The sequence below is a fragment of the Lithobates pipiens genome, unplaced genomic scaffold, assembly GCF_037356315.1.
Source record: "Lithobates pipiens isolate NorthernLeopardFrog02 unplaced genomic scaffold, aLitPip1_a1.2 Scaffold_61, whole genome shotgun sequence".
In the NCBI taxonomy this organism is placed as follows: Eukaryota; Metazoa; Chordata; class Amphibia; order Anura; family Ranidae; genus Lithobates; species Lithobates pipiens.
The window spans coordinates 2,389,829-2,409,855 of record NW_027507883.1 but is presented as its reverse complement, the minus strand read 5'-3'; the positions used below and the strand labels follow the sequence as shown (position 1 = coordinate 2,409,855).

Sequence of the window (20,027 nt, the reverse complement as noted above, 5' to 3'; positions counted from 1 at the left end):
CTGCCATAGCCGCGGAATCCAGGCTGAGTACTTGCTCCGGGTCCTGAGAGTGGGATAACAAGGCTAACAGGCGTGACACGAACGAGCACCCCTGGGGGATGATGCGCATAGCAAAATTAAGCATACCAAGAAGGGACTGAAGTTGTCTCTTGGTACAAGTTCTGGCATGAGTGAAGTCCCTCAGGACCGTCCTGATGCGGGTCAGTTTATCCGGGGGAAGGCTGGCCTGCATAGTGTTGGTGTCTAGGCTGACCCCGAGGAAGGTGATAGCCTGCGACGGACCCTCCACCTTGTGCTCGGCGATGGGGACATTAAGATTATTGAAGACTACCCTCAACTTACCCAGATCTCGTGGAGGAGAGCCGGGTGGCTCTATCAGCAGGAAGTCATCCAGATAATGAATGACTTCCTGACACTGGGCTACGTGTAACAGGATCCAAGCAAGAGCCTGCGCGAAGGTGTCGAAGAGCCAAGGACTACTTTTGGACCCGAACGTGAGTTTAGTGGCAAAGTAGTACCGCTGCCTCCACTTGATTCCATGCCAGCACCAGAGGGACGGATGGATGGGAAGAAGTTTAAAAGCGTTTGAGATGTCGGCTTTGGAAAGCCAGGTACCTGTGCCTGTTTTAAGAATGGCCTGGATGGCCATGTCTACTGATGCATATTTAAGGGAGAATTCCTCAGAGGGAATAAGGGAATTGAGGCTGGGAACCGTGGAGGAATGAGGCGCTGACAAATCATAAACCAATCTGAGTTTATTAGAGAACTTGCCCTTGACAAGCCCAATAGGGCTGACTCGCCAGGTGCTGAAAGGGGGCTGTTCAAAAGGGCCGATGACAAAGTCCTGATCTAGCTCAGATTGCAGTAGTTGGTCGATGGCTAGTTCATCCGTGGCTGCTGACCGTAGGTTCTGGCATTCATGCGTGCAGTGAGGGAGAGAGACAAGTCCAGTGTGAAAGCCGTCTGTGAAGCCCTGGACGAGGAAGGTGGACAGTGAGGGGGTAGGATGACTGGAAAGGTAGACACTAAGCCATGCGACATTGAGCCGGCTCAGTCAGGACCTTTTGAGCTGCTTGACCTCACACATGAGCCGGGGGTGAGCTCTATGGCACTGGGTGCACACATGGAGCAGCCTACACTGACTGAAGTTACACGACCCGCTGTTGTAGTTGTTGCAGATCGGAGCACCGCCCATGGTCTTAACTGGGCGCCCTAGCTTATCGGTCTGTGGCGGGCGAGCTGGTGCTTGCAGGCTCTGAGCGGTACCCGAGGTAGATGGACCGTCGAAGGGAGAGGCTGCCACTGAGGTAGCGCACCAGGCCGCAGTATGTGTTGCTGACTGGCATATTGCACACAGAGGGGACCGTAGCCCCGCGAAGTGGGGGCAAAACAGTTCGGTGTCCATGGTGCTCCAGTCCGTAGGGGTCTGGAACTGGGAGAGCCTGGCAGCTGCTCTAGCGGAAAAGGAGCGGTGATAGTCATAGAATGAAAACCCGCCGTACTTGTACCCCAGGTCAACTACCACATGGAGGTACCGATCTAGCTCCTCCCTTCTGCCAGGGGAGGCTGAGCAAATGATATCCCTCATCATGCCGAAGGCCAGGGAAAACTCGGTGATAGAGAGTTTCCTGTCTAGTCTGGGATCCTTGGCCTTGAGGACCACTGATACGTCCCCCCAAGTATACGCCTTATTCTCTGCCAGCTCGTGAATCGAGATCAGAAGAGAAGCCAAGTTGACGTCCTTGCCCTCTAATATATCTTTTCTGATGTTTGCTGACACCAAATGAGATGGGTACACTATTGGTGCACCTCCGGAGATACCTGCGGGAAGACTAACAGCTGGCTGGGATGCTGGCTCTGGCGGAGAAACAGAGGGGTGGGTCTCGAGGAGGGCCACTCGGCCCTGTAGATCAGACATCGAGGTAGTGAGGGACGACACCAGGGTGTGGAGCTGCGAGATAGAGGAAGCGATGGAGCCCAATGAGGCCTGCTGAGCCGAAGCCTCCACCACCGCGGGGGGAGGAAACAGGAGCCGGAAAAGCTCTGCCTTTCTGGCTGTTGCTGGAAAGGGGACGCCCCTGCGTCTCAGCTCGGCTGTCAGCCTGGGAATGGTCCATGCTCTGAAGGCCCTTTGACTGCCATTTTCTGAAACGGATGGGGATAATGGAGCCGTGAGGTCCTCGCTGTCAGCCTGGGACATGGTAACAGAACGTGGGTCTGATGAGGCTACGCCCTCTGATCCGGGTTTTCTCCTAATACGGACCTACAAGGGGTGACATGGATTATAACTGGTTGGAGACTCCTACAGAAATACCTGTTTTAAGGAAGGATGCTTGCTGAAGGGCGTTTTCCCCCTAGATGATTTATGTTTACCGAAGGAGGCACCGTCCGACCAGGTGCAGGCTGGACCTACTGAACTCGACTGACCTGAGGAGATGAAGGTGAAGTTTTTTGTTTGAGACTCGCACTTGATGAAGGCTAGCTAACAGTGGAGGTGAGACTTCAGACATGAGATGGAAAATGACACCAATGATAGAAACAGATGAAATTTCTCTTCTCTTCCCCCCTACCCCCTTTATTATATATATATTTTCCCCCCTCTTTTCCTTTTTTTTTTTTTTTTTTTTTTTTTTGTGAAATGAGGCTGACGAGCAAGGGCCCCCCGATAGGAATCCAACATTGAAGAATCAACTGGACTCGAAGCGGGAAGCGATACGTGAAATGAGTAAATCTGCCATGACAGAGATCCGAATCGCCATGCCACAGACTTGCGACCGAGCACGAAACGGAAACTGGAGCATGTACTGAAATGAGGCCAATCCTGGGGCACGCCGGGACGAATTGGATCGTAAATGTGATTAATTCGTACCGGAACGTGATAGGTGAAATGAAATGAAACCCATGACAACGACTGGAATCAGAAGACGAGCCCATGCACCTAACAGATGACTCCTGTCTTTGGAGCATGTACTGAAATGAGGCGTAGCAGCTGGGCACACCGGGACGAATCGGTGCATCCAATAAATGCAACAAGATTCGAATCGGAGCGTAATAAGTGACAGAAATGATATCCCATGACAGAGACAGGAATCAACGACTGGACTGATGGTAGCAACAAAGAATCCGTCTCTGGCGCATGTACTGAAATGAGGCGTAGCAGCTGGGCACACCAGAATGAATCGGTGCATAACAATATGCGACAGGATTCGAATTGGAGTATAATAAGTGACAGAAATGATGTCCCATGACAGAGACAGGATTCAAGGACTGATCTGTAGGTTTACAAGAGAATCCGTCTCTGGGGCATGTACCGAAATGAGGCGTAGCAGCTGGGCGCACCAGGACGAATCAGTGCATAGAGAAATGCGACAAGACTCGATTTGGAGCGTAATAAGTGACAGAAATGGTATGCCATGACAAAGACAAGAATCGGGGACCGTGCGTGATCCTGCGAGTGATTCAGTCTCTGGAGCATGTACAGAAATGAGGCCGAACCCTGGGGCACTTCAAAGCGAATCGGTGCACCGGAGGTGCGACAGGATTCGCGCCGGAGCGCGACTAGTGACAGAAATGATTTTGAGACAGTAGAAATGACTGGGACTGAAATGAATGAAACGAGATGAAAAATGAGACACATAACACAATTGCATGAATGAAGAGACATATTCGAACTGGAGTAGACCAAGCGAAACGTGCGGACTGTTTGCCTTGTCGTAACAAGCAGTCGGCTGTGAGTCGAACGATTCGACCGCTACAAATAGAAATGCTCGGGCAGTCGAACGGTTTCGACTGCTGTACCTGCGAATGAATCGCCTGACGTGGCGAAATCGAACGTGTCGAATGATGATAACGACTACATCGATATGAAAGGGCCACCGAAAACATTCGATATGAAAGGACCGAGCGGGCCACCGAAAACATTCGATATGAAAGGACCGAGCGGCTCGTGAGTATAAGCATGATGACGGTACATCGAAAACATAATGAAAAGAGGGTGCCGAAGCCCTACCTGCGACAGCCGGCCCGAGGCGTAGCGACAAATTCGACGGGTACAACGACACTCCGACGGCGAAAACCTACGGATGCTGATGGATGAGAGACGGTTTGTCAAAAAATTGGAGACGAATAACGCGGGAGCTGACGAACAGGCTCACTGCGTCTGGTCTGGATAGTCGGCCCTTGATATCTGACGTATCAGATATCGCGCACTGGAACCGACGAGGAAGGATGGGCGAACGGCTGCTTATATACCACCGGGCTCCACCCATAATTTCAGGCCACCATACTGGCCTTTCTATTTATTATTATAGATATAGATATATAGTATAGTGATTTGGCCGTAGGCACTCTCTTTGGGCACTCTGAAGCCTCTTGACAAAGGCCAAGATGGGTTGAGAGTGCCTGAAGAGATTGCCCATGGCCACATCACTCTGAAAGCACCCAATCTCGTCTGATCTTGGAGGCTAAGAAGAGTCGGGCCTGGTTAGTACCTGGATGGGAGACCACCTGGGAATACCAGTTATTGTAGGCTTCTTTTTATGTTGTTGGCGTTGATTCGTTTTTTTTTTTTTTGCTTGTTTCCCAAGGTGACCATCTTGGCATTTGACAAGAGGGTTGAGAGTGCCCAAAGAGATCACTTACAGCAGCATCACCCTGAAAGAGCCCTATCTCTTCTCTTCTCTGAGGCTAAGAAGGGTTGGGCCTAGTGGGTACCTGGATGGGAGATGGCGTTGGAATACCAGGTGCCGTATTCTTCTTTTTATGTTGTTGAAATTGACCTGTTTTTTTTCGCTTGTGTCTCAAGGTGACTATCTTGGCATTTGTCAAGAGGGTTGAGAATGCCCAAAGAGATTGCCTATGGGCACATAACCCTGAAAGCGCCCGATCTCCTCTGATCTCAGAAGGTAAACAGGGTTGGGCCTTGCTAGTACCTGGATTGGAGACCACCTGGGAATACTAGGTGCTGTAGGCTTCCTTTTATGTTGTTGGCCTTGACCTGTTTTTTTTTCCACTTGTTTCCCAAGGTGACCATCTTGGCTTTTGTCAAGAGGGTTGAAAGTGCCTGAAGAGATTGCCTACGGGCACATCACCCTGAAAGCACCCGATCTCGTTTGATGTTGGAGCCTAAGAAGAGTCGAGCCTTGTTAGTACCTGGATGGGAAACCGCCTGGGAATACCAGGTGTCGTAGACTTCTTTTTATGTTGTTGGCGTTGACCTGTTTTTTTTTCGCTTGTTTCCCAAAGTGACCATCTTGGTGTTTGTCAAGAGGGTTGAGAGTGCCTGAAGAGTTTGCCTATGGCCACATCACTCTGAAAGCACCCAATCTCGTCTGATCTTGGAGGCTAAGAAGAGTCGGGCCTGGTTAGTACCTGGATGGGAGACCACCAGGGAATACCAGTTATTGTAGGCTTCTTTTTATGTTGTTGGCGTTGATTCGTTTTTTTTTTTTTGCTTGTTTCCCAAGGTGACCATCTTGGCATTTGTCAAGAGGGTTGAGAGTGCCCAAAGAGATCGCTTACAGCAGCATCACCCTGAAAGAGCCCTATCTCTTCTCTTCTCTGAGGCTAAGAAGGGTTGGGCCTAGTTAGTACCTGGATGGGAGATGGCGTTGGAATACCAGGTGCCGTATTCTTCTTTTTATGTTGTTGACATTGACCTGTTTTTTATCGCTTGTATCTCAAGGTGACTATCTTGGCATTTGTCAAGAGGGTTGAGAATGCCCAAAGAGATTGCCTATGGGCACATAACCCTGAAAGCACCCGATCTCCTCTGATCTCAGAAGCTAAACAGGGTTGGGCCTTGCTAGTACCTGGATTGGAGACCACCTGGGAATACTAGGTGCTGTAGGCTTCTTTTTATGTTGTTGGCCTTGACCTGTTTTTTTTTTCACTTGTTTCCCAAGGTGACCATCTTGGCGTATGTCAAGAGGGTTGAGAGTGCCCGAAGAGATTACCTATGGCCCCATCACCCTGAAAGCACCCAATCTCGTCTGATCTCGGATGCTAAACAGTACGCTAAACAGTACCTGGATGGGAGACTGCCTGGGAATACCAGGTGCCATAGGCTTCTTTTTTTTTTTTTTTTTTATTTAGTAGTATGCAACATACAATGCAAAGGCAACTTCACAGAATGTGTGATACAAATAGTTACAAACAAACGATCATATTGCATGGATATCAGAGCCAATGGTAAGAAGTCAGAGGAGAATAGCATGTGTACAGCTTTGCGGTCATATCAAGATGAGATTAAAGCTCCATCTCGTTGGGATCCTCTACCACTTAAAATATTATTGATACTAGCCCTGCTATCCTCGAAGAGTTTAGATATCCATAGATAGGGGAAGAGTATTGTGTAGTAGTCAAATGGGGTCGGAACATACCATTTTCTTTTCCCTTTTTTGAGTTAAGAAGGGAAATAGTAGAACTGAAAGGAGGGAGAAGGGGAAAGAGAAGATTGGGGAAGGAAATGGCAGAAAAGGAAAAGAAGGGGTAAGGGGGTGTCGTGGGTAGAGTGGATAGGATGGGGTCCCCTCCCAGGGAGCAAGAGACACCCTCGGCTCACCAGCTCATCAGCTGTCCAACGTTTGGAACAGCGATCTCCAACGATCACCATGAGCTTACTATGTCTCGCGGAGGTATTCTTCCGAAAAGCGAAACTGGGTCCAGTAGAACCATCTGTTCCCATGCTCCTCCGTTTTATCCCTCATTGTGGCAGTCAGGTCTTCCATTCGTTCAATATCATTTACCCTTGCGAACCACTGGGTCACCATTGGAGCAGATTGCTCTTTCCACTGACTTGGGATACAGGCCCTAGCTGCATTGAGGAGATGGACTTATGATAACGCTTTCTCGACATAGGAGTTAGATTGAGAAGAACTGCTGTGGGATCATTGGCTAAGGAAATGTCTGTGAACTTGTGGATGAGTCTCAGGACAGGCTGCCAGAATGTTTGTAATTTAGGGCATTCCCAGAAAATGTGGAGAATGGTGCCAGCCTGTTGCCCACATCGACAGCAGCGGTCAGATTGACCGGGGAATATTTTGGCCAACACCACCGGTGTACGATACCAGCGTGTGATCAGCTTATATGAGATCTCCTGATATTTACTGCAGAGTGACGACTTATGGGCGAAAAAGAGTATTCTGTCCTTCTGTGGTTTGGAGAATGTAGTTTGTAAGTCCCTTTTCCATTTAGCTAGGAAGGGTGGATCCGTGGAGGATTGTGCATCTGTCAGGATTTGGTAGGACCTAGAGAGGAAACCACGAACTGGGCAATCATCCAGGCAAAGTTCCTCGAAGGGGTGGAATTGTCTAGAGAAGAACGAATGGTTAGGTAGTGATCCGAGGAAATGGATTAGCTGTCTAGCTCTCCAGCTATCCAATGCAACAGGTACTTGCTCTAGCAGTATGGTCCCCATGGGAATCAAGCCCGTGGGTCCAAGAAATAGGGCTGCTCTCAGAAGCCCTTTCGGGGGGCTTGCCTGGTAAAGGCCTGGTCAGACAGGCCCGGAGGGAATCTAGAATGTCCAATAATTGGGGTCATAGGAGAAGGAAAGTTAGTCAGGTGGGAAAGGTGAAAAAAACTATCCATCTCGGCGAGCGAGGGGCCAATTAACGGGTGAGTAGTCACACAGGGCTCCAATGGCCTCCCCGCCCAAGGCAGACCAGTCAGTGGAACCCGCACCATCTCCTGCTCTAGCTTGACCCTTAGCTTCAGTTCCCCATGCCGGTGTCTTATCACATATGGTCCCCCATCGGATAGTGTCCGCTGTGTGCTGCGCATGCGCAGTACACAGCAACACAGATTCCGAAAATTGCCGAGCATGAACGGCGCCTGCGCACTGAGTCCAGGTTCTATCCCCACTATCCAAGTGGACATAGAGTAAGAATATAAAAGAGCCGAGCGCAGTGAGGCCGAGCCCGAAGCGTGGCGAGCGAAGCTCGCCTGCGAGGGGCCCTCTAATATTCACAACCCTATGTCCGCTTGGATGGTGGGGCTACCGTTCGGCTTCGGAGATTTTCCGAAGCTTCGTCTGCTCCGTACTGGGCATGCGCAGTACGGCGCAGACACTATATCATGGCCGGACAGTATATGGCAGAACACCAGCACCAGTCAACCACCGGTGTCATGTGCGTCGCTGTGTAATATAGAGCAGGGTCCGGGAAGCCAATACCTCCCCGCAATTTCGGTCGCAACAGCATTGCCCTACCAATACGCATATGTTTTCCGCGCCAGAGGAACTTGATAAAGATTGAGCGAACCGCATGAAAGAAAGTCTGGGGTATTTTGATAGGTAAGGCTTGTAGTAGATACAGATGTCGTGGCATTGCGTTCATATTACAGCGTCCGAACCATGACAGAGCTAGTGGGTCCCATCTCTTAGGGTCCGCTGTAAGCCCATAGGCTTCTTTTTATGTTGTTGGCTTTGACCTGTTTTTTTTGCTTGTTTCTCAAGGCGACCATCTTGGCGTTTGTCAAGAGGGTTGGGCGTGTCTTGAAGAGAATGCTTACGGCCACATCAACCTGAAAGCACCCGATCTTGTCTGATTTCAGAGGCTAAGCAGCGTCAGGCCTGGTTTGTACCTGGATGGGAGACTGCCTGGGAAGACCAGGTGCCATAGAAGGATCTGGTCTGGTTAGTGTCTTGATTGGGAGATCGCCTGGGAATACTGGATGCCGTAGGCTTCTTTTTATGTTGTTGGCTTTGACCTGTTTTTTTTAACTTGTTTCCAAAGGTGACCATCTTGGCCTTTGTCAAGAGGCTTCAGAGTGCCCAAAGAGAGTGCCTACGGCCAAATCACCCTGAAAGAGTCCAATCTCATCTGATCTCTGAGGCTAAGCAGCAATGGGCCTGGTTAGTACCTGGATGGGAGACAGCTTGGGAATACCAGGTGCCGTAGGCTTCTCATTATGTTGTCGGCGTTGACCTGTTTTATTTTCCCTTGTTTCCCAAGGTGACCATCTTGGCATGTGTCCAGAGGGTTGAGAGTGCACAAAGAAATTGCCTACGAGCACAACACCCTGAAAGCGCCCAATCTCGTTTGGTCTCAGAGGCTAAGCAGGGTTGGGCCTGGTTTGTACCTGGATGGGAGACCGCCTGGGTTTTCCAGATGCTGCAGGCTTATTTTTATGTTGTTGGTGTTGACCTGTTTTTTTCGCTTGTTTCCCAAAGTGATCATCTTGGCATTTGTCAAGAGGGTTGAGAGTGCCTAAAGAGATCGCTTACAGCCGCATCACCCTGAAAGCACCCTATCTCTTCTGATCTCAGAGGCTAAGAAGGGTTGGGCCTAGTTAGTACTTGAATGGGAGACGGCCTTGGAATACTAGGTGCCGTAGTCTTCTTTCTATGTTGTTGGCGTTGACCTGTTTTTTTTCGCTTGTTTCCCAGGGTGACTATCTTGGCATTTTTCAAGAGGGATGAGAGTGCCCAAAGAGATTGCCTATGGGCACATCACCCTGAAAGCGCCCAATCTCCGCTGATCTCAGAGGCTAGAAAGGGTCGCGCCTTGTTAATATCTGGATGGGAGACCGTCTGGAAATACTAGGTGCGGTAGGCTTCTTTTTATGTTGTTGGCGTTGACTTGTTTTTTTTTGTTTGTTTCCCAAGGTGACCATCTTGGCGTTTGTCAAGAGGGTTGAGCGTGCCTGAAAAAATCTACTATGGCTGCATCACCCTGAAAGAGCCAAATCTCATTTGATCTCAGAGGCTAAGCAGGGTTGGGACTTGGTTAGTACCTGGATGGGAGAACGCCTGGGATTTTTCGATGCCATAGGCTTTTTTTAAGTTGTTGGCATTGACTTATTTTTTTTTGTTTTGTTTTATTCTTTTATTAAGTATAAGTAGAACAACATAAATATAACAGTCAACCATACAGCATGACCCAGGGTCACAATTACATGGTAACAAAAAATAGGCAGCCAGATAACTCTGGGTTCTCAGAGGGGAGTCCTAGAGTTTCATGCAGAAAAGAGAGAAACCCCACCTCGGACATGTAGTACAGTATAACTAATGCAGCCCTGTTCGGACAAATGTAATCATGGAGAGCAACTGGGACCACAGCGAGCCAGCTTATCATGACCTATGTGAACCAGAGTAAAATATGAGCCGGTCGTGTCCAGAACCCTGGGGCTCTTCTGGGTCCCAAAGGCTAGTAAGGAGACAAGGCATAGTCAAAAGGGAGGACGGGGGAAGAAGAGAGTGCAAAGACGGAGAGAGAGGAGGGGGGGGGTGGCGGCAGGGAAAAATAGAAAAATAAAGACAAAAAGGGAGGGGGGGGGGATGCCACCCAGGGCAGACATGGCCTACGTAGGTAAACGTTAGATGTTCAGTCTTTTTCTGGGACAGGGGCGCTGCTCACCTCCCGAATGTAGTCTCAAGTACCAGAAAAATACCTCCAGGGCCTCCATGTAACACTAAATGCCTCTTCAGTGTTGTGAAGGGTGGCGGTCAATTCTTCCATCCGGAGAATATGATTGACTTTGGAATACCACAGCACCTTGGATGGGGGGCTGAGGCTGCCTCCACAGTGTGGGAATGCAGGCCCGGGCGGCATTCAGTAGTTGCATCGGGAGTGTTTTTTTGTATTTTCGAACAGGCTGTTCGGTCAAGTGTAGAAGGCACGCTGCTGGGTTGTCTGCGATATCTACATTTCTGAGAGTTTTTATCGTCTCGGTCACCTCCACCCAAAAGTTCCTCAAGGCCGGGCATGCCCAGAAAATGTGTCCCATGGTCCCCGTATCTGAATTGCACCTCCAACAAACATCCGGGATCAATCTATTCATTTTATTCAGAAGGTATGGGACTCTATACCAGCGTGAGACTATCTTGTATCCTGATTCTTGATATTGGTTTGCGATGGAAGCTTTATGTACTAATGTCAGGATCTTTCCTATCTGTTGTGGGGTAAATGTGATGCCAAAGTCCCTCTCCCATTTGTGGATAAATGGTGGGGGTCGACTCCTCCTCCTGACTACTTAATAGGTTGTACAGGAGGGAGAGGGTGTGTCGCACAGGTTCCTTTTTGTGACAGATGGATTCATAGGGCGTCAGGTCTCTAGGAGTGTAGGGGGCCCTTTGTATGGCCAGAAGAAAGTGATGAAGTTGATAAGCACTAAACAAGTCAAGCAGAGGGTCAGAAAGCTTGGCGACAGTTTGCGTGGTCGGAAGCCCTCCCGAGGGCCACACCTCTCCCAGACGCTGTTTCCCCACCACTGTCAACTGTTGCAGTTTCTTGTTGGTAAATCCCGGTGGGAAGTCTGGATTACCTATAACCGGAGTCATTGGTGACGGCAGGGGAGCAATGTGTGTGCAGCGTAACAACCTCCGCACAACAGCCAACGTAGCTCCCACTACGGGGTGACCTCTGAGGTCTTTTGGTAGGGAGGACAGGAGCCACGGGGAGGTCAATAGGGGAATGGATCCATCCTCAATCTCCATCTCCACCCACTGCTTGTGTGGGCCATTACAATGCCAATCAACGACTCTCGCTAGCAGAGTCACTCTGTAGTATTGTCTCAGATCTGGGAGACCCAGACCCCCCTTGTCCTTTGGTCTGGCAAGCAATTGCAAACGGGCTCTGGGCGGTTTGCGCGGCCAAATAAAGTCCCGGAGCAGCACCTGCAGTTGTCTGAAAAAAATTGGGGGTAACCGGATTGGTAATGTCTGGAACAAGTATAAAATCCGCGGGAGGGCCGTCATTTTGAATGCATTACAGCGCCTGAACCAGGTCAGTGTTAAAGCATGCCAGTTTCCCAAATCAGATTTCAGTCTATTCAGGAGAGGGACAAAATTAAGCGGGTACAATTGCGCCAAATCCGCTGCGATGTCAACGCCCAGGTAACGTATAGATTTTTCAGCTCAGTAGAATGGAAAAGCGGAGCGTAGCCTCTTGGCCTCACCATCCGGGACCGATATATTCAATACAGACAAAGGTGCAATTGATTTTATAGTTTGATAGGCTGCCATATCGCTGGAGAGTCGCGAGTATATTGGGAAGCGATATGTGTGGATTGAAGACGAAAGAAATTAGATCGTCAGCGTACGCCGCAATTTTGTGGTGTGCCGAGGGTTTGGATATGCCAGTAATATTCGGGTCATTCCGAACGTGACACATAAGTGGTTCCAGTGTCAGAATAAAAATTAGGGGAGACAGAGGGCACCCCTGCCTCGTCCCATTAGTGATGGGGAAAGAGTCCGAGCACTCTGAAAGCACCCAATCTCGTCTGATCTTGGAGGCTAAGAAGAGTCAGGCCTGGTTAGTACCTGGATGGGAGACCACCTGGGAATACCAGTTATTGTAGGCTTCTTTTTATGTTGTTGGCCTTGATTCGTTTTTGTTTTTTTTCGCTTGTTTCCCAAGGTGACCATCTGGGCATTTGTCAAGAGGGTTGAGAGTGCCCAAAGAGTTCGCTTACAGCAGCATCACCCTGAAAGAGCCCTATCTCTTCTCATCTCTGAGGCTAAGAAGGGTTGGGCCTAGTTAGTCCCTGGATGGGAGATGGCTTTGGAATACCAGGTGCCGTAGTCTTCTTTTTATGTTGTTGACATTGACCTGTTTTTTTTTCGCTTGTTTCCCAAGGTGACTATCTTGGCATTTGTCAAGAGGGTTGAGAGTGCCCAAAGAGATTGCCTATGGGCACATAAGCCTGAAAGCGCCCGATCTCCTCTGATCTCAGAGGCTAAACAGGGTCGGGCCTTGCTAGTACCTGGATTGGAGACCAACTGGGAATACTAGGTGCTGGAGGCTTATTTTTATGTTGTTGGCGTTGACTTGTTTTTTTTTTTTTTGTTTACCAAGGTGACCATCTTGGTGTTTGTCAAGAGGGTTGAGAGTGCTTGAAGAGCTCGCCTATGGCCACATAACCCTGAAAGCACCAGATCTCGTCTGATCTCAGAGACTAAACAGGGTCGGGCCTTGTTAATACCTGGATGGGAGACCACCTGGGAATACTAGGTGCTGTAGACTTCTTCTCATGTTGTTGGCGTTGACTTGACTTTTTTGTTTGTTTCCCAAGGTGACCATATTGGTGTTAGTCAAGGTTGAGAGTGCCTGAAGAAATCTCCTACGGCCACACCACCCTGAAAGAGCCCAATCTCATCTGATCTCAGAGGCTAAGCAGGGTTGGGACCAGTTTAGTACCTGGATGGGAGACCGCCTGGGATTTCCAGATGCCGTAGGCTTCTTTTTATGTTGTGGCCATTGACCTATTTTTTTCTGCTTGTTTCCAAGGTGACCATCTTGGTGTTTGTCAAGAGAGTTGAGAGTGCCTGAAGATATTGGCTACGGCCACATCACCCTGAATCTGTTCCATCTCATGTGATCTTGGAGACTAAGCAGGGTCCGGCCTCGTTAATGCCTGGATGGGAGACCGCCTGGGAATACCAGGTGTCGTAGGCTTCTTTTTTTTTCAAATATAATTTTTTTCTCCAAATAGGGGAAGACGGTCCCCCGAGTACATAATGCAACAGAGAAATACAGAGCAAAAAGCAGCTGAACAATACTTGATACAGGTATATTCGCAACTGTGAGTCTGCCTTCCATCAATCACAATGATTCGAGGCACGGATAAAGTACTGTACCAAGATCCAGGGTCACACAAACCCCAGGTCCCTCCGGCATAATCCATCCAGAGGGGGGTGTGGGGCCGTCATTCCCAATTTTCCACTCTTTCCAAAAGAGAGAGGGGGTGGAGGGGGTGAGAGATAGGGGAGGAAGGCCGAAAAGAGAAGGGTTGAAACATCAGAAAAGGAGAAGAGGGGACGAGACACGATCGCAGCCACTGTCCAAGGGGCCAGTCAAGGAAAGCTCAGAGCACTAAGGCGATAGCAGGCGACATCCTTCCAGCGAGAATATAAAGGTATTCCAGATGTCTCAGGTTTGTTTAAAAAATTCTTGTTTACCTTGTGATGTGAGGATCAAGTCCTCCATTTTTTTTAATGTCCTCTATTTTCCTAAGCCAGTGAGTAATGAAAGGGGGGGAACATTTTTTCCAATAGAGAGGGATGCAGGATTTCACCGCATTTATCACATGCCGTAAAATAGATTTTTTTGTACTTCTTAATGGGAATCTGTGAATGGTGCAAGAGAAAGAATGCAGCCTCTTCCTGGATGGAGAAGTCTGTGAATTTTTGTGTCATGCATCGGATCTCTGTGCAGAAGTCCACCAAACTGAGGCAGGACCAAAAAATGTGCAGCAACATGCCCTCTTCTTCTCCACACCTCCAGCATATGTTCGAGGAAGAGGGGAAACATTTCTGCAGCTTTGATGGTGTCAAATACCACCTGGTGAGAAGTTTAAAATTCGTCTCCTGTATCTTCGTGCACAGCGACATTTTGAGAGCCAAAGTGATAATGCGTTGTCTCTGTGCTGGGGAAAATTAGCAATTAAGGTCCTTTTCCCAGTTGGCCAGACAGGTTAAGTGTGGGTAATCTGTTTGAGAGAGAATGTGGGCCAAAGGGCCTTCGCTCCTGCATAGAGTCTCAAACTCCGTCTGAGGGCGGGCGAACGTTTGAGGATTGGGGATGGAATGGAGAAAATGATGTCGTTGCGCCGCTCTCCAAAAAGGCAGTTGGAAAAGCCCTGTCGGATCTGTTAGGGTTGAGAAAGAAGGCCATTTTCCATCAATGATGAATTTAGACGCATTGACTAGGTTGGAATTTTTAAGTGGGTCCCCAGTTCAAAGGTTGGATGGCCACGTATAGGGAATAGGGGGGAAGTCAAAGACGTGAGTGTGTTTTGGGTAGCGATCAGGTGACTGACTTTCAACTAAGCCCCTATAGTGAGATGTGACATAAATTCTGTGGGTAAATACTTATAGCACCACATGGCGCTTCTTAGCGGAATTCGGGAGTGAGCTTAGAAAGTTTGTTTCGATTCCAGTCCAATACACGCCCCAGATGGGAGGCCAGGTAGTAGCGTCGCAAGTTAGGGAGAACCAACCCTCCCTGTTGTTTAGACAATGTCAGCTGTGACCGCTTAAGTCTGGGATTTTTGTGGGCCCAGTTAAATTGAGTGAGCAAGGATTGAGCTTGCTTAAAAAACAGGACTGGAATCTGGATCGGGAGAGCTTGGAAAAGATAAGTAAATTTAGGGAGTATGTTCATTTTAATGAGATTGCATCTGCTGAACCAGGAATGGAGGCCAGAATGCCACCCGTGAAGCAAACTGCGGATCTTAGTGACAAGGGGTGGGGGGAAGTTCAACATAAACGTACGCGCGATGTCCGGTGGAATGTAAGTACGTGAGTATATCTTACTTATCCATGCCAGCATCCGTTCACTCAGACCTATATGGCGAAGGACCGAGAACATTAATGTCCATTTGACCCGATCAAAAGCCTTCTCGGCATCAGTACTCATGAAAAGACAAGGGGTCCCAGATGACTTTGCTTTACGGATCAGGGTAAGCACCTTAGTGGTGTTGTCCCTATCTTCCCTGGTGGGAATAAAACCTAACTGGTCAATATGTATAAGGGACTACAAGTGATGTGCCAATCACGTGGCGAGGAGTTAGAGAATAGTTTTAGGACCGAATTTTGGAGGGAAATGGGTCTGTAGCTCCCACATAGGCCCGGGTCTTTGCCCTCCTTAGGTATCAACGAGATGTGGGCTCTAAGGGTATCCTCAGGAAAATCCCCATTCGAGCTCAGAGTATTAAATAAATTCACCAAGCGCGGGCCGAGAATAGGGAGGAAGGTCTTAAAGTATTGTGCGGTATATCCGTCAGGGCCCGGAGCCTTACCCACCTTCGGAGGTCCCACGGCCGTCTGGACTTCTTCCAGTGTGATCGGGTCCTCCAAGTACTCCCGTGATTCCGATGAGAGGGTTGGTAGACCAGAACCGGTTACATATCTGTCTATATTGTCCTGTCCAGACCCTGAATCGGGCAGGTTGTAGAGATCAGAGTAACATTTTTCAAAGACTTCGACTATTTGGGTTGGGGTAGAGGCCCTCTGGCCATTCTCATCTATCAACTGTGGTATGTAAGAGCCAGATTTCAACTCCTTTACCGACCTGGCTAAGATTTTTCTGCATTTGTACAGTACAGTACAGGAAGGGTATACTAAAACAGCACAATTATGCTATAGCGCTTACCAGATGTACACTGGGTTTAACGCGCTGTCCTACTTGGGTAATTGGGTAGACAGGTTGGAGAGGGAGCCCCCGAATCCTAGTCCCCCCAGTCCCGGCAGTGGTAAATGTCACGTCTGATACCGGTATGCAAATAAAAGACAATCAGTAACATCAAAGAAACAAAAAACAATAGTATAACCAAAACAGAGGTAGAGCATATAACTGTTAGCACTGAGGGGTCTCCTCGGCTCGCCCTAAACGTAGGCATGCACGAGGGAGTCCGTCACAACAGAAAAGGCATCACAGAATGGGATCCACCACCCCCCGTCCCATACCCCTAAAGTACATGCAGTCCCCGAACAAATGCATTTCTCCCTTTGGCAGATTGTCCTCTCCTTACCCCCTCTCCCCCGTCCACGCCCCGGGGGGAAAAGGGGCAGGGAAGGGGGAAAGGGGGAGTGGAAGGGGGGAAATGGGGAGTGGAAGGGGGAAAGGGGGAGGGAAAGGAGGGAAGGGAAGGATGGGAAGGGGGGGAAGGGAGGGGGGAAACAGGGGAGAGGGGACAAACATGCAGAAATGTCAAGTCCTTTAGCGCACTCCCACCAGCAAACACCCGGACCCCATAAATTTCAACTCCTCCCCTCCATGGTCACCACATCAAGATGAAAGAGAAGCAGCCCTGGTCGGTGCATGGAAAATCCGGCAGGCAAGGGGCTGGGGCCACCATCCCTCAATCCAATGGGAGACTTCACCCGAGCAGCAGTCCTGGGGCCCGCCAATTAGTGTCTCTCCTGCATCGCCATCGGGGGCTGTGTAGAGCATCCAGAGGGAGGCTGGGACTGCCCAAACAGTAAGGGGTAAATCCTCCAGGGGGGTCCAGAGTCACCCTGGAGGGAAGCAGTGTCTCGTACCAATAGGCTCAATAAATAAGTCATCCAGGGTCCCCGAAAGCTGCAGAAGGCAATGTCGGCAAAGAGTAGGTGGGAGCCAGAGGGGGGGACAAGGGGCGCATCCAGGGGGAGGGGACACATATGCGGGAATGTCAAGCCCTTCCAGTACAGCGCATTAGGTATCACTCAGACCCCCCAAAGTGCAAATCCCCCATCTAAGGTCAAGACTCCAGAAGGGAAGATGAGCCGCCCTGGTCTGTATATGAAAGAACCTGCTGCCAAGGGGTTGGGGCCATCATCCCTTCCTCCAATGGGAGATGCCACCGGCATGACAGCCCCGTGTCCTGTCAAGTGGTGCCCCTCTGACAATGTCGTTGTGGTATATGTGGAGCATCCAGGGAGAGGCAGGGACTACCCAAAAAGTGAGGGGTAAAGCCTCCAAGGGGGACCGGTGTCAGACAGGAGGATAGCGGTGTCTTGTACAAGTTGGTTAATTAGACAAGTCATCCAGTGTGTTTCTGTGAGCAGCGGAAAGAAAGGTCGGTAAGGATTATGAATGGGTGGGGGCCAGGGAGTGCATAAAACTGCCACCAGATGACCGGGGCAGAGAGGGCAAGGGGATGAAAGTAAGATCTGGTAGGTGGGGGCGGGGGTGAGGAGTGTCCCTCATATTACTCGCGTTGGCCATACCTTGAAGCTGAGCGCTCTGCATACCCAGGACGTTCTTCTGTATAATCTAGCCGATCTGTACACATTAGTCGGTCCTCTGTATACAGAGAGGAGAGAGGCTTGGGTATACAGAGAGCTAATGTATAAAGATCAGCTAGTGTATACAAAAGACATCCAAGGTTATACAGAGAGACTCGTGTATGCAGAAGACCGGCTAGTTTATACAGAGAGGCAAAGTGTACAAAACACAGGCTAGATTATACAGAAGAACGTCCTGGGTATGCAGAGATGGAGGCTAGGGTATACAGAGAGAGAGACTGTGTTACACAGAGAGGCAGGAGTTTGCAGACTTGCTAGTGTATACAGATGGACTAGTGTATACAGTAGACCGGCTAGTTTATACAGAGAGGCTAATGTGTACAAAAGACAGGCTAGTTTATACAGATAGGCTAGATTATACAGAAGAACGTCCTGGGTATGCAGAGATGGAGGCTAGGGTATACAGAGAGAGAGGCTAGAGTATGCATACTTGCTAGTGTATACAGGCGGACTAGTGTATACAGAAGACCGGTTAGTTTATACAGAGAGGCTAATGTCTACAGAAGACCGGCTAGTGTATACACATAGGCTAGATTATAGAGAAGAACGTCCTGGGTATGCAGAGATGGAGGCTAAGGTATACAGAGAGAGAAGTTGAGTTACAAAGAGAGGCTAGTGTATGCAGACTTGCTAGTGTATACCGGTGGACAAGTGTATACAGAGAGGCTTGGGTATACAGAGAGCTAATGTATAAAGAGATGCTAGTGTATACAAAAGACAACCAAGAGTAGACAGTGAGGCTCGTGTATACAGAAGACAGGCTACAGAGAAGCTAATTTGTACAAAAGACAGGCTAGTGTATACAGATAGGCTAGATTATACAGAGGAAGGTCCTGGGTATGCAGAGATGTAGGCTAGGGAATCCAGAGAGAGACTGTGTTACACAGAGAGGCTAGAGTATGCAGAAGACCGGCTATTTTTCTTTACAGATAGGCTTGTGTATACAGAAGACAGTCTGGGGAATTCAGTGAGGCTAGTGTATGCAGAGAGGCTGGGACACCGAGACTATTGTAAAAAGAAGGCAGGCTAGTGTATATAGATTACGGGCACCTGTATACAGAAGACAGAGAGGCTAGTCTATATTGAGTGGCTGGTGTACACAGAGAGATTAATGTATACAGAAAAGCTAGCGTGTAAAGAAGACAGGACTTTATTTTTTGCTAATGCAACTACTTTTGAAACATATAAAGTGCTTTTTTCATATTTTGGTGCTGTTAAAAAGTGGTGTGTTGTCAGTGGTGATATCAATGTGACAGTTAATGTGGAGAACTACAACTATTCAAAATAGAGCAAAAGAGTGCTAAAGTTTATTTTGTTAAGTCATTGACTGATAGACGTTAAGTAATTGTCCGTTATTGGTTTGGCAGTACATGGTTTATTTTGATCTAAGATAGTTTTATTCTCTACTTATAGAGTTTTAGACGACTTTATTATTAGCATTATTCGCATTATTCATATATATTATGCAGAGTGTAAGTATTACAGTGAGACGATATTGCTTTTAAAAGATTTGTATTATTATACATAGCATTGTTAGCAGACCAATAGGACAATTTACATGGCTTAATATTGCAGAGCGTAATTTATCAGGAAAGAGATCCAAAGCGTTAGTTGCAGTAGCTTCATAAAACTGAGAAATCGTTGCATTACTCTAAATTTAAAAGTTGTTCCGGTAGCACTGAAAAGACGATATTAGATGAGTGATCTACACATTTCGTTTACTATTTCACTATACCGGCTAAATGTTAATATGGTAATATGTGCTGCGTGTAAGGTAGAAATTAGATGGTTTAGTGTGAGCTGGTTTACCAGGATTTAGAGATAGTAATCTGTTTATACTAGTAATAAATATAGCAAAATAACTATAACGGGTTTAAGTGGAAATACACGAAATAACAGCAACAACGTGTGTAGGTTTTTATCAATCAAGTTCATTACGTGTCAGCAGCTAAATATTCTGCAATAGCAGAGATTAAGTATTGCAGTCGAAATGAGATCGGAAGCGTTAGTTGCAGTAGCTCCAAAATGACTGAGAAATCATTTCATTACTCTAAATGTAAAATTTATTCCGGTAGCACTGAGTGGACTGATATTAGATGAGTGATCGTTCAAGTACAAATTCAGTTTCCTATAGCAGAGAGATACCAGCTAAATGTGAGACGAGCAATTAAACTGTTCACGGTAGCATTGCATTACTCTTAATATGTGCAGCGTGTAAAGAAGCAATAAGATGGTTTTGTATTATCCTAAAATTAGCAGTATACGTAATAAAGGTGAGTAGGTAACCTGGATTTAG

The 20,027-nt window shown here is 48.2% G+C and overlaps 7 pseudogenes; all 7 read left to right on the top strand.

The window, feature by feature from the left end:
* The first annotated feature begins 4,412 nt into the window (after positions 1-4,412).
* On the top strand, positions 4,413-4,531 carry LOC143958353 (5S ribosomal RNA; annotated as a pseudogene).
* Positions 4,532-4,853: 322 nt separating this feature from the next.
* Positions 4,854-4,972, top strand: LOC143958648 (5S ribosomal RNA; annotated as a pseudogene).
* Positions 4,973-5,292: 320 nt separating this feature from the next.
* LOC143958319 (5S ribosomal RNA) lies at positions 5,293-5,411 on the top strand (annotated as a pseudogene).
* A 321-nt stretch (positions 5,412-5,732) lies between these two features.
* LOC143958475 (5S ribosomal RNA) lies at positions 5,733-5,851 on the top strand (annotated as a pseudogene).
* Positions 5,852-8,784: 2,933 nt separating this feature from the next.
* On the top strand, positions 8,785-8,903 carry LOC143958792 (5S ribosomal RNA; annotated as a pseudogene).
* Positions 8,904-12,846: 3,943 nt separating this feature from the next.
* On the top strand, positions 12,847-12,965 carry LOC143958581 (5S ribosomal RNA; annotated as a pseudogene).
* Positions 12,966-13,060: 95 nt separating this feature from the next.
* On the top strand, positions 13,061-13,180 carry LOC143958627 (5S ribosomal RNA; annotated as a pseudogene).
* The last annotated feature ends 6,847 nt before the right edge of the window (positions 13,181-20,027 follow it).